Source organism: Canis aureus, chromosome 8, assembly GCF_053574225.1.
Source record: "Canis aureus isolate CA01 chromosome 8, VMU_Caureus_v.1.0, whole genome shotgun sequence".
Taxonomy (NCBI): domain Eukaryota; kingdom Metazoa; phylum Chordata; class Mammalia; order Carnivora; family Canidae; genus Canis; species Canis aureus.
This window is the reverse complement of record NC_135618.1, coordinates 47,892,081-47,904,522: the sequence shown is the minus strand read 5'-3', so window position 1 is coordinate 47,904,522 and position 12,442 is coordinate 47,892,081. Positions and strand designations below refer to the sequence as shown.

General features: G+C 43.0%; 1 protein-coding gene and 1 long non-coding RNA gene across 5 annotated transcripts in view; both read right to left on the bottom strand.

Moving 5' to 3' along the window:
• Positions 1–12,442, bottom strand: part of SHISA9 (shisa family member 9) — a 281,808-nt gene that overhangs the window by 109,389 nt on the left and 159,977 nt on the right. The window lies entirely within an intron of this gene.
• LOC144319017 (uncharacterized) overlaps positions 659–12,442 on the bottom strand; it is a 66,079-nt gene continuing 54,295 nt past the window's right edge. For all 3 annotated transcript variants that reach the window (XR_013384936.1, XR_013384938.1, XR_013384937.1), the window contains 2 exons: positions 3,152–3,213; positions 659–1,257 (listed from right to left, as the gene is read on the bottom strand). This is a non-coding gene — a long non-coding RNA (uncharacterized LOC144319017). The remainder of the gene's footprint in view (positions 1,258–3,151; positions 3,214–12,442) is intronic.

The following is a 12,442-nucleotide window of genomic DNA, read 5'->3' as shown; positions in this document are numbered from 1 at the left end:
AACATGTGTAAAAAACTTCACGGCCTTGGATCTATCAGTGATCTCACAGATATGATACCAAAAGCACAGATGACAAAAGAAAATAGACAAACAGAACTACATCAACATCAAAATTTTTGTGCATCAAAGGACACAGTCAACAGAGTGAAATGGCAAGCCACTGAATGGGAGAAAATATTTTCAAATTATATATTTAGCAAGAGATTGATACCCAGAATATATAAAGGACTCCTAAAGTCAACACTAAAAAAATGAATCACCAAATCAAAAAATAAGAAAAAGACTTGCATATTCATTTTTTTCCAAATATATACAGTGGCCAATACGCACCTGAAAAGATGCTCAACATAACTCATCATCAGCAAAACACAAATCTAAACCACACCAAGATACCATCTCACACCCATTAGAATGGATACTATAAAAAAAAAAAAAAAGATAGGAAACAAAAACAGAAAATAACAAGTATTGGTGAGGATGTGGAGAAATGGGAACTTCGGGCATTGCTGGTGGGAATATAAAATGTTACTACGGAAAACAGTATGGTGGTTCCTCAAAAAATTCACCATAGAATTATCATATGAAATTGTGCAATTTCACTTCTGGGTATATTCCCAAAAGAACTGAAAACAGAGACTCAACCAGTTATTTGAGCACCCATGTTCATAGCCACTTTATTCACAATGACCAAAAAGTAGAAGCAATCCAAGTATTCATGGATAGATGAATGGATAAACACAATGTGTATATACATACAACAGAGTACTTACTCAGCCTTTGAAAGGAAGGGCATTCTGACACATGCTACAACATGGTTGACCCTTGAGGACATTATGCTAAGTGAAATAAATCATTCACAAAAGGGCAAATATTGTATGAACCTACTTTTATGAGGTACCAAGAGTAGTCAAATTTATAGAGATTGAAAGTAAAATGGTAGTTGTTGAGGGCTAGGGTGGAAGGGATTGGCGAGTTAGTATTTAATGGGTACAGAGTTTAAGTCTTGCAAGATGAAAAGAATTCTGGAGATGGATGGTAGTATTGGTTGCACAATCCATGCCACAAAACTGTACACTTAACAATGGCAAAATGGGGGACACCTTGGTGGCTCAGTCGGTTAAGTGTCCAATTCTTGATTCCGGCTCAGGTCATGATGTCAGGGTCATGAGATCAAGCCCCAAGTCAGGCTCTGAGCTGAGTGTAGACTTTGCTTGAGATTCTCTCTCTCCCTTCTCCCTCTGCTCCCCCACTCCCCACCTCAAAAAAAAAAAAAAAAAGGTAAAATGGTAAATTTTATGTTATGAAAATTTTAACACAGTTAAAAACAAATCATTTTTAAACATTTAAATTTAAAAGTTACTTGGATTAGCTATAAAAAGGAAACACATAAAATCGATGACTCTTAACTTTACATATGGTGCAAGGGAAGGGGCAATTTCAACATGATCTGTGACTTATTGGTTTTGATGCCAAAAAAGTTGGTTCTGATATGTGTGTGTGTGTGTGTGTGTGTGTGTGTGTGTGTGTGTGTGTGTGTAAGGGGGTTCACCCAGCCTGCTCACATTAGGTTAGGGTTAGAGTGATCTGTTTTTCCATACAGTACCTATCTTGATCTATCTGAAGAAACAGGGCCAAATGTTATCTATTGTGGATTCTGGGTAGTAGAAGACTGGGTGATTGTTACCTCATTCTTTGTATTTTTCTGTATCATTTTTAATTTCTTTGAAATAAAAATTATAATTGAAGAAGCAAAAATTTGGGAGTGGGGAAGACTTCAATATTATGACTTTGCTAAATTGTCACATCTCTGTGCTCTGGGAACAACAGTCACTTATTTCTAGGAACATTTTAACCAACACAGGTAATCTCTAAAAAATTTCCAGGCACAATTCCAGGCTCATAGTAGGTCCTAGGTAAGTATGTGCTGAATGAATGAATGAATAAATGAATGAATGAATGAACGAACAAACAAATGACCCCTACTAGGTAGTTTAGGGTAGAGCCTACATTGACTAGGAGTCAGATCAAATGACCTCTTGGCTATGACCACAAAACTCTTTTTATCCCTAAGATACTGGCCTGGGCCTCTTCCCAGTTTTCACTATGTTCAGCCCTTCCTACTCCATGGGTTCCAAGAACACAGCCAGAGAATGCAAACAAATGAGCCAGTAATTTTCAGGACATTCTCAATTCCTTGGCTAGGTCTCTGCAGCAACTGAATATTAATCATATTAACTCTGACCTCCCTGCCCAAATTCCTTTGTATTGGATGCGGTAATGAGCCTCTCGGGCAAGACAATTTTCCCAAGGTTTCAATATCTATTCCTGTCCGATGGGTGACAGCTATAAGTCCTGAAGGCAGCCAATTAAGTCAGCAAGGATGATCCTCCTCTAATCTGAGTGATAGGAAATTCAAATCAGGCAACCACCAGCTAGGTCAAGATAGGTGCTGCCTGGAAAAACAGATCACGCTAACCCTAACCTAATGTGAACAGGCTGGGTGAACCCCCTTAAACAAACACACAGGAGATGCGGTCCTACCGGTCCCTCGGGAACTGCCACATCACCATCACTACAACCAGTGAAAACTCTTTTGACTCAGGTCAATGTGACCTGAGAATCTTTATCCTAAAAATCAGGAAGTGATCACTCAGGGAGTGATCCTGGGGTCCTGGGATCGAGTCCCAGATCAGGCTCCCCACAGGGAGCCTGCTTCTCCCTCTGCCTGTATCTCTGCCTCTCTCTGTGTCTCTCATGAATAAATAAATAAAGTCTTTTTTTAAAAAGTAAAAAATGTGCAAAAAGACTCTGGTTCCAAGTGACATAGGGTTTGGTTAAAGGGAAATGGTCAACCTCACACATTCCTCGGCCCTCATGAAGGCAAGTGGAGTGGGGACCCAGCGGTGCCTTTTAATGGTCTCTAGTAGGCACATCACTGAGCACCTCCTCTGACCTGGAAATCACTGCGAAGTGTCTTTATTAAATAAGACACAGAGCCACAACCAACCCAGACCCACAAACCAGAACAAATCATTTGCAAAACCTCAATCAATCCTAAATTTGCTGAAAAACAACCAAACAAAACAAGACAAAACAAAATCAGAAAACTACAAACTCACAGTTTTTGATAAGAGTTATAGTTCAGACTCACCTGTGTTTACCTGCCCAGGACTGACCCCAGGGATTCCAACTCACTGGGTACGGGGTCCAGGCCTAGAATACAAATTTGGAAAATGATCTGGTGGAGATGCTGAGGCATAACCCGGTGAAGTCTCATAAATTTAATATATTTCAAAGGTATGCCTTGTGAAAGAAGACCAAAACCTTTGCTCACCTTCCTCCCCTCCTCCTTCCCAACCTTCCTTTATTTTTAATCTTGCTTTCTTCCCTGTGTTTTCCTTCTCTTCCCCCTCCCCACTACCTTCAACTCAATAGCTATGTACTGAATATATTTCGTTAACTGAGATACCAGATTGCTTTCCAAACTTAATAAAAAGCTTTATTTTTTTAATTCTTCCTTAATTTCCTGGTTGACCCTTTTATCTTTTAGCAGGATGGTCCTTAACCTCCATGTGTTTGAGGTCCTTCCAAACTTCTTGTTGTGATTTAGTTCTAATTTCAAGGCATTATGGTCCGAGAATATGCAGGGGACAATCCCAATCTTTTGGTATCGGTTCAGACCCGATTTGTGACCCAATATGTGGTCTATTCTGGAGAAAGTTCCATGTGCGCTTGAGAAGAATGTGTATTCAGTTGAGTTTGGATGTAAAGTTCTGTAGATATCTGTGAAATCCATCTGGTCCAGTGTATCATTTAAAGCTCTCGTTTCTATGTTAGTAAATTGAACACCAATAAAAAAAAAATAAAAAAAAAATAAATAAATCAGATAGAAGAGTTACAAACAAAAAAAAATAAAAAATAAAAAATAAAAAGCTTTATTTGGTGGACGACTCAAGTGAGTCCTCAAGGCTCTCTCTGCTCCGTCACAGGGCGATCACAGTCCAATTCCTCAAAAAACCCTTTTCTCCTTTTTTTTTTTTTTGAATGATGAGACTATCTGGACTTAAGGTAAAGAGGCCTTTGGGGTCATGTTTGGAAGACAAACAGTAAAGAGCAAGTCCCTGAAGTCAGACACACCTGGTGTTGCCTCTTGGCTCTATTTCTCAGCTGTGTGTCTTTAGGCAAGTTTCCTAACCTCTCCTAAAAGTGCAAATACAAGATAAAAATGGGCCTCCGTAGATATCAGCTTGGACGGACGATAACTGAAGACCAATGGGCCCAGTGGGGTCAGGAAGGGAAGATCATACTCTCCCTACCTGCTTCACATACAATCCTGTTACATTTACAGAATCAAAATCTTTGAGGAGAGGCAAGACTGAATCACATAGGGGTTTCTTGGAATAGAACAAGATTCCATTTCACCCATCCGGTAGTAAAGAGGCTTAAAATAGAAAACCACCTTCATGATACATAAAGCATGAATTTAAAAATAATAGTAATGACAGTTCATGTTTACTCTTGTCTTTCTATGTATCCACCACTTTGCTCAGGGCTGTACAAAAATAATCTTAGCTAATCCTCAACACTGGGAGGTATTATTTTCAGTCCCATTTTATAGATGAAGAAACTGAGGCACAGAGAGGTTCAATAAATTATCTGGTGATCTTGTAGAACAAATCTGATGTCTGAGACCACCTTCTTAACAGCACTTGCTCAACAACCAACAATGAAATCTTGGGAATCTTGTTTTGAGTATTTTTTTTAAATCACCTTCAGCCCCATTAGGGGAGAAATCAGTTACTACTAAGGAGATCGGTAATGTGGGTATCTGTTCCACTTATGCAGACCTCTTGCCTCCTGGATGTACAAAGGTTTAGCTGGGCACCATCCATTTGAGCCCAAATTCCCCAGGTCCCCACAGGATGGGCAAGACCACGTGTGACTCTCTGATCACCAGCTCCCCCTCACAGGCTCAGCTGCCTGACTGGCCTCCCTGACCTGTCACACTCTCAGGAGGCCATCTCCAAGTCTCCAGAGACCCCGGATTCGTGCTACAGCTCCAGCGTCCCTCCCTCTGTTGACACAGACCCAACTAGCCATCAAAGCTGCAAAGGGACAGCTCCTCAAATGCAGCTAATTCCTCCCAGAGAAATGTGGAGCCCGTGATGCCTGCTTTTCATCCCAGTTCCCGAGCTTCACCTTTCTGGCATAATATTCATCTCTTTTGTCTCCTGCATGAAAAGCGCTCTGCGGCAGGAAGACACTGCAGCTGCTTTCACAGGACCATGCTGGTCTGGTGTGGGGAGAAAGCCCAGTTCAGACAGCCACTGCCCTCCTCGGGCTCTGTCTTCCTCGGGATTGGGAAGGCACTACATACAGAAGTGGCTGGGGTCAGGGGGCAAGGATCTACTCTGGCTGGTGGCAGAAGGTCCTGAAAATCCCACTGAGGCCCTGGGGTAGTCACATGTAGAGAGCAGCCAGGGCCACCGAGGACTCTCAGCCCTTTGGGATATGGCTGGGAGGGCATTTTAACACTATTTTTTTTTAACACATTTTAAGACTAAGTATGAGTTTCTTGAAAACTTCAATATTCTCTTCCTATGTGACCTGACAGTTGCACACCTTGATATCTACCCAAGACAGATGAAAACTCACATCCACCCAGACTTGTGGGAGAACATTCACAGCAGCATTATTCATAATATTTCCCAAATGGAAAGAGCCCAAGTGAATGCATGGAGTGGTCTTCCCATGTAACGGCACATTCTTCAGCAATAAAAGGAAATAAAATCTTGGGGTGCCTGGGTGGCTCAGTCAGTTAAGTGGCTGCCTTTGGCTCAGGTCATGATCCTGGGGTCCTGGGATCGAATCCTGCATGGGGCTCCCTGCTCAGCGGAGAGTCTGCTTCTCCCTCTCCTTCTGCTGCTCCCCTTGCTTGTGGTCTCTGGCTCTCTCTCTCTCTCTCTCTCTCTCTCTCTCTCTCTCTTTCACTCTCTGTCAAATAAATAAATAAAATCTTTTTTTTTTAAAAAGAAAGAAATGAAATCTCAATGCCACCTACAACACAGATGAACCTCAGAAACAGTATGCTATGTGCAACAAGCACCAAGGGTCACGTATTGTGTGCTTCCACTGATATTGCATAGCCAGAACAGGCAAATTTATAAAAGCAGAACATAGATTGGTATTGCCTGGTGGTGGGAATGGGCACAAGAACAAGGATGTCATTGGGGTGATGACAATGTTCTGAAATTGGGTAAGCGGTGATAGTTGCACAACCCAGGAAATTTACTAAAAATCCCTGGAATTGTACACTTAAAATGGTTGAATATTATACCTCCATAAGGTTGGGGTTGTTTTCATCATCAAACATTCAGATTTTCTAAATTACTGAAGGACGCATGCATCAGACCTTGTTTTGAGGCTGCCACCATCCCTCTAGCCCTGAGAGGAGACTGAGTAAGAAGTGAGGGACATGGGTGTCTGATGCTCACAATACCTGGAAACTCAACAAACAAATAAACAAACAAATAAAATAATTATTTGATTTTTAGACCCTGACAAGTTTGTAAACATTAAATGTCTGTGGATCCAGGAGAGCCAGGTCAAAATGTGCCCCTGCACACCTACCCTCCGAATCATCGCACACATGCCTGTCACGGCTGGGAGGACATCAGTCTCGCCTGTCCCGTTTCAGAGCACTGTGGGAGGTTTTAGTCAATTCAGGACGTGGCATTTTTGGAGGAAGATAGGAAAGTAGTTAGTAGCTGTTCTCCTCCCCCTACCCCCACCCCCAGCTGGTCTCATGATATTTTCTTGTGTTAGAATCATTTGCGATGCGAGTCCTTTCAAATCATGAAAAAAATACCAAAGTTGCTTAAGGAAAAAACAAACAAACAAACAAACCAAAAAAAGAAAAGATTGGCTCAGATTCAAGATTTTCCCCAGTGGCAAAAGCAATCCCACTCTAGTGCAATCTGTTTTGTAAGTTCCTATGCTGACTTTTTTTCCCATTTAGTGATACATTATAAACAACTTCCCAATGATTAATAAAGATATCTTCCCATGCGCCTTGAACTTAAGGCAGAATGCCTCATCAACTTTTCTTGTCCAACCTCCCTAAGCAGCACCTGCTCCCCCACTCCCTGTCTCCCCGTCCCCCGCCCGAATGTCCTTTCTCCTTAGCTCTGATCACCACCTAACATATCACACACACGATCCATGAGAAATGTACTCTAAGAAGTCTGGGACTCTCTCTTTTTTTGTACCAGGTGATCCCAAGTGCCTAGTGCAGCACTTGGCTTATAAATATCTGCTGAATGGGGGACCCCTGGGTGGCTCAGCAGTTTGGCACCTGCCTTCAGCCTGGAGCTTGATCCTGGAGTCCCGGCGCCCTGCGTGGAGATTGCTTCTCCCTCTACCTGTGTCTCTCTCTGTGTCTCTCATGAATAAATGAATTAAAAAAAAAATAAAAATAAATAAATAAATATCTGCTGAATGAATGATTTGAATAAATGAAACTCGGGGTAACATAAATATAGCCAACAAGTTCAGTTCCTTACAGAAAGAAAAAAAATCAAATCAAACCAGCTTAAGTGTAGAGCACTTACTATGGGTAGGGCTACTAGGCCAGATTTGACCCCTACCCACACCACCCCTCCCCAACCTGTTTTATGGTGACTCAAGATTAAGGACTAGCTATGCCTCATACCCACCAGCACTCTCCTCTGGCAGTGGTTCCTGTTTCATATGACCTACTGGCCTTTGATTTCACCATCCACCACTTATCCTCCAACACAACATCATGAAATTTAAGATTCTTCATCATCATCTGGCCCCCACTGGCTGCCATCATTTTCCCCACTGGCTTTCATACAAGAAAAGAGCTAAATCTCAATGTCCTGTATTCCACTGAAGAACCTTCTGCCCTATGAATTCAGGATCCTGTCACCTGGCTTTACCTTGCCTGCCGAATTATGTGATCTTTGCTAAATCTGAAGTTCAGGATGCCTGGGTTACTCAGTCGTTGAGCATCTGCCTTTGGCTCAGGACTGATCCCGGGATCCTGGGATCAAGTCCCACATTGGGGTCCCCGCAGGGAGCCTGCTTCTCCCTCTGCCTGTGTCTCTGCCTCTCTTTCCATGTCTCTCATGAATAAATAAATAAAAATCTTTAAAAAATAAATAAATCTGAAGTTCAACTCTGAGCATTTTATATGCACATATTATTTCATTCACTCCCTCATGCACTAAATATTTAAATAAAAATAAGACTTGCCCCTTTCAAATGCCTACCATGTGAAGCACAATTTCACTTTCAAGTGACAAAAACCAACATAAGTTAATTCAATCCAAAGAGAGAATTTATTGGTTCATGAAGCTAGAGAAGTCCAGATATGACTAGATCCAGAAATTCAAACAATATGACCAGAACTATCTCTTTCACTCCCCTATTGGTTCTGCTTCCTCTGGGCTCTCAGGAAAGTGCTATCCTGCCCGGTGAAAGCAACACCTCACAGCTTATATAGCCCTTAGCAACCACCATCTCAGAAGGATGGAATGTGTCTCTTTCTGCTATCTCTAGCCAAGGTCCCAGAGAAGTCGTGGATTGGCCCATCCAGATCACATGTCTACCTTTAAATCAATCCCTGTGGCCAGGGTACCCTGTGACCTTGCACTCTGGCCAGGCCAGCCAGAGGTCTGTCACTGTCCCTGGAGCTAGAGATTAAAGTAAACCCCGTCTGAACTGAGTGGTGCCCCGAGGCAAACAAAATTGCCACACCTAGTTAGCACAAGGTACCATGTATACACCATCTCATCAAATCTTCACAAATAGCCTGGGTAGGTATTATTAACCGAGGCTCACAAAGCTTAAATGAGTCACCCAAAGCCACAGAGTTGGTAAGTGGCAGAAGCCAAGCTTGCTCCTAACCGGCTCAGTACTGGGCCCAGAAGATACAGAGGTAGAAAATATGCAATCCATGCAGATGGGAGACAGATGTGCCAGCCTAACATTATGATATAATATGATAACGTGTGCTATAATTCACACCAAAATTTGTAGCCAAGAGTTCTTGAATCCTCAAAACTCGGGTTCTAATTTCAGCTTAGTAGCCAAGAGTTCTTGAATCCTCAAAACTCGGGTTCTAATTTCAGCTCTGCCACTTCCTAGCTGCGTAACCTTGAACAAGTTTCTTGACCTCTCAGGCCCAATATCCTCATCTGCAAAAAATAAGGGGAAGTAGAGCTGCAGGGACAAAGACAAGGAGGCAGAGGGAGGGCAGGTCCTATAGAAATAGGGAATCCAGGATATTCAGAGGACTCAAGCCTCGGGTGAGATACGTAGTAGAAGCCAAATGATGAAGACTTTGAATGCAAGTATCATCCAAGATGGCACTCTCAATGTCAGCCAGTCCAGTGTTTTCCAACCCTGAAGCTCTGCATCTCCCACTGGGCAGTGCCAAGGTTTCGGGAAGCCCAAGAGGAGCCAGAGAGCCTGTAGGGATGCAGTTTCTCAGCCCCTGGCAGTTTTCCTCAGCAGAGTAGCTCGATTCTTCCTGACAGCACAAGCACTTGGCCATGCCCAGAATGAAATTGACTGCTTAGACAGTCCAGCTCCCTTTCTGTGCTCTGTGTTCCCTCCCCAAACTCACAGCCGTCCTGCTGGCACGAGCCCAGACCTCCCTCCTCCAGAGTCTCCTCACCACCAGTCTAATTGGAAGGCTTCGGGAAGCCCCATGGGGACATCCTGCCCATCCTCCCCCTAAGCCTCTCTACAAGAAGCTTTGCAAAAATAGGAAGCAGGAGCCTGGGAGCCCAGGGAGCCCGGAAGACCCATTGTGGTAAGAAGGGAAGAAGGAGGCTGCTGGCCAGAAATGTAGTTCAGACAGGAACACTTGGGACTGAATGGGGCCATGATGATAATGTTGCACCTCCCCCAGCCTCAGACACCTTCAATCTGCAGATGCACCATACATTCCAAAACTTTCCAAGACAACAGAAATAAAATCACTTTACTAGCTGTACTTCTAAGGTACATTTCCAAAAATGTTAATAATATGAAAAATATCTCAGCATCAAGGAGAGACAAATAAAAATATTAACTTGTACTGAGCACAGAATGTATGAATGTTCACTTTTTATAAATGTTGACTTTTATTGTTATTATATTTTTCTGATGAAGCACATCCCAGGCTTTGACCAATTTTAATCCTCTCCACAGCCCTAGGAAGTACCATTTATGCCCTTTTTATGGATAAAGACACAGAGGCTCAATTAAATTAAGTAATCTGCAATGGCACAGCCAGTAAGCTATAGAGTGGGAACTCAGATCAAGATCTGTCAGAATCAGAGCTCACATCATTTTTTAAAAAGTTTTATTGAGATATAATTTACATATTATGATATTCACCCATTGTATGTATACAGTTGCATGATGTTTTTAGTAAATTTATAGAATGTCCATCATTACCACCCCCCAGTTGTAGACATTTTCAGCACCCCTAAATTTCCCTCATGCCTATTTTCTGTTAAGTCTTGCTCCCATTGACCTTAGGTAACCACTAATCTACTTCCTGTTTCTACAGAGTTACCTTTCCTGGACATTCCATGTGGAATCATGCAACATGGACAATACATCTTATTTTCTTCATCTAGCATGTTTTTGAGGATCAAAAGCAAATCTGCTAGCACTTATCAGTACTTCATTCCTTTCTCTTTTTTTTTTAAAGATTTTATTTATTTATTCATGAGACACACACAGAGAGAAACAGACAGAGAGAAAGAGAGAGAGAGAGGCGCAGAGACACAGGCAGAGGGAGAAGCAGGCTCCATGCAGGGAACCCAACATGGGACTCAATCCTGGGACCCCGGGATCATGCCCTGGGCTGAAGGCTGTGCTAAACTGCTGAGCCACCTGGGCTACCCACTTCATTTCTTTCTTATTGCTGAATTGTATTCCACTATATGGATCTACCATATCTTGTACACCTACTCATTGATTGAAGACTTTTGGGTTGTTTCCATTTGGGGGCTGTTATGAATAATCCTTTTCTGAATATTCACAGCTGTATCTTTGTGTGAACATATGTTTTCATTTCTCTTGAGTAAGTTCCTAGGAGTGAAACTGACGGGTCATAGAGTAAGTCTACTTTTAATTTTTTAAGGCACCGCTAACCTATCTTCCAAAGCAGATGCACCATTTTACATTCCCACCCAAGCCCATACTATTAAATACTACCATGTCCTAGCTTGAAGCCAAACTGAAATCCCAACATGTCTCAGGGGTGAGCTGGGCCCCCTGGGACAGTGCTTTTCCATGAGCCTCATGCATTGGGCCTTGGTTGGGGGTTGAAGAAGAAAGCAAGAGGCTTGGACAGTCCTGAGTGAGGGAGATGGGAGAGAGCAAGAACCAGGTGCAGGGCCCCTGGTGCAATCTAGAGAAAATATGAATAGAGAAACCAAAGTCTGCGTTTTCATGAGACACTTTAGCACAAAGCCCAAAACGGATGGCTTCGGTGCTCAGAAGGTAGAGTGTATCCCAGAGTGGGGGAGAGATGACTTCCTTTCACTGCTCTGAAAGATTCAGAGTTGGCACCTTTGTGAACATCCTGAGACAGAGCCCATGATGTGGTCATGCAGGACACCAGCAGCATGAGGTACCCACAAGAGTTTCTCCAGCAGGAAACATCAGTAATGAGGCCAAAGTAGGAAAAAGAAAAAGCGGCACACACTGTGAGAAAAACACAGGCACACAAAGGTGAGAACACAATGAATCTGCTGCAACAACCCTCAGACATAATACAGGGAGACTTTACATGGGTATAAGTCCTATTTGTGTGCGTGATAAGAGCCACAAAAATGTGATCAGTCCCTGCTCCTGTGATTCCAACTTCCCCACAGGCTGGGCTCTAGTGTTCAAGAGCAGAGCTGGTTCTCACCTGAGGCCCTTCTGGTTCTGCAGATGCAACCCTGGCTTCCTTCCCATTAGCCCCTGCTTCTCCCATGCACCTGCTCGTGGAACATTAAGGACAGACACTCTGTGATCTGGAATGGGCAAGAATTCACCCCAGACACATGATTGTGTCCCCCTACATGTATCCCAAATTCCATTAATCACAGTTGAGAGAGAAAGATAAATCATTATACTCTGACCAGAAGAGGAGCTTTGAGAAGGGGGTTTACAGGCTGTCCGAGAGGATGGGCAAGGATGAGATGAAAGGCAGGAGAATGGAGGTACCAGTGGGCTCTTCCTCCACGTCTCTTGTGGGCTTAGGAGTCTACCACACTTGCATTCCTATCCTATCTTTGCCACCTAGATCAGTCATATGACTTTGGACAAGTCATGTACTCTCTTCGCCTCAGTTTCCCTGTTACCATAGGAGTAAACCACCTCTCAGGCAATTAGCAAAGGCCCTCCATCAGAGGAGAAATAAGGCATTTTT